This window comes from Sciurus carolinensis, chromosome 3 (assembly GCF_902686445.1).
Source record: "Sciurus carolinensis chromosome 3, mSciCar1.2, whole genome shotgun sequence".
Lineage (NCBI taxonomy): Eukaryota > Metazoa > Chordata > Mammalia > Rodentia > Sciuridae > Sciurus > Sciurus carolinensis.
The window spans coordinates 164,087,314-164,089,242 of NC_062215.1; positions in this window are offsets into that span (position 1 = coordinate 164,087,314).

The following is a 1,929-nucleotide window of genomic DNA, read 5'->3' on the forward strand; positions in this document are numbered from 1 at the left end:
AGGCTGGAGGACTCAGAGTTCAAAGCCAGACTCAGCAACTTAGTGAGGCTCTGTCTCTAAATAAAATACAAGAAGGACTGGGATGTGGCTCAGTGGTTAAGTGTCCCTGGGTTCAGTTCCTGTTACCCACCCCCCGCAAAAAAAAAAAAAAAAAAAAAAAAAAACAATAAAAACAAACCCTGGGCATTCTGAACACGTTTGCATTCTGAACACGTTTCCATAATTGAAGCAGACTTAATTGATTAAAAGAAAGGAGAAGAGAAAAGGAAGATGTAGCAATAGAAGCACAAACGTGAATGCCACCTATAATTTAACAAAAGAAAGACAGGAGAGCTTCAGTCACAGTCGCAAATGTGTACATCTTAGTTAGTCTTTGATGGCTTCTGCTAAAATTTCCAACAGTAAGGCCAGGCGTGTAGCTCAATGGTCGAGCACCTGCCCCAGCCCTGAAGAACTTTTTCCAGGAGTATTTATTTAGATACCAGGGATAGAACCAAGGGGCACTTAACCACTGAGCCACATCCCCAGTCCTTTTTATTTATTTATGGTTTTTTGTTTGTTTGATTGATTTGTTTTTGAGACAGGGTTTTGCTAAGCTACTTAGGGCCTCGCTAAGTTGCTGAGGCTGGCTTTGAACTTGTAATCCTCCTGCTTCTGCTTCCGGAGCCACAGGGTTACAGTGCACCACCATGCCCAGCTTTTCCCATAGTATTTAATCGGAAAGTCTCACGAATTGCTTGTTCTCTGGCCAACGTCCTCATGCCAAGCTGTGATCCCCTGAATGAGGCAATGTTCTCCGTCACCGGGGAAGAAAAGAACAGAAGTGAGACACCCCCCTCCCAGGAATGGCTTCTGCCTCCAGTTGATTGGGGTCTGAAGAACATGCTCTTGTTGACACTGGAGTGCTGTAACAGGGAGCAGGCAGACAAGTCAACAGGGTGCTGAGTACCAAGGGGACGCCCAGCAGGAGCCATGCTGATGGCTTCACCCTTGAACAGTCAGCGAATGAGGGGACTTCAGAGAATTTCTGATTGCAGAGTACAGAACGTCCCTTAGCATAATTAAAATTTAAGCAAAGCATCCCCTGCTTGCTGTGCCAGTTTGTCACATCAGACTGACAAGGGTGGTCGAATTCCCCAATACTGGTGACAATTTAACCTCAAGGATTATAATTCCTCCAAGAAGGACAAACCTCTAATGAAATGACATGCTGAATGAAACAAAAGACAGTTCCAAATTAAGAGGCTTATTGGAATATATAGAAAAGCAGTATGAAAAAAATAAGCAAAAGGAACATATGAAAACATAGGTAAAAATCCTTTGAGAGAGGTGCTAGTCAGGAACCAAACACTGTGCCTCTGATAGGGAACAGACAGACGTGAACAGTGGGACCACGAGTTACAGGAAGAGTTCTATGAACTGGGCCCACCATGCGACCTCCACATGCTTTCTTTTTTTAAGAAACAATTTACCTGCAGCTCTGCCTGGCTTAAGTTGACAGGATGTGTCACATTCCTCAGCAAGCTCTCTGTTATCTGCAGGAAAAATGGAGATCCAAACTGCCTTCCCAAAAAAGAACACAAGTTACTCTAAGGGAAGCGGGGAAAGAAAACTTCAGACCAATATCCCTGATGAACACAGATGCAAAAATCCTTAACAAAATTTTGGCAAATCGCCTACAAAAACATATTAAAAAGATAGTGCACCATGATCAAGTGGGGTTCATTCCAGGGATGTAAGGTTGGTTCAACATCCAGAAATCAATAAATGTAATTCACCACATCAAAAGACTTAAAGTTTAAGAATCATATGATTATTTCAATAGATGCAGAAAAAGCACCCCTTCATGCTCAAAACACCAGAAAAAATAGGGATAGTAGGAAGACATCTCAACATTGCCAAGGTTATCTGGGCTAAGCCCGTGGCCAA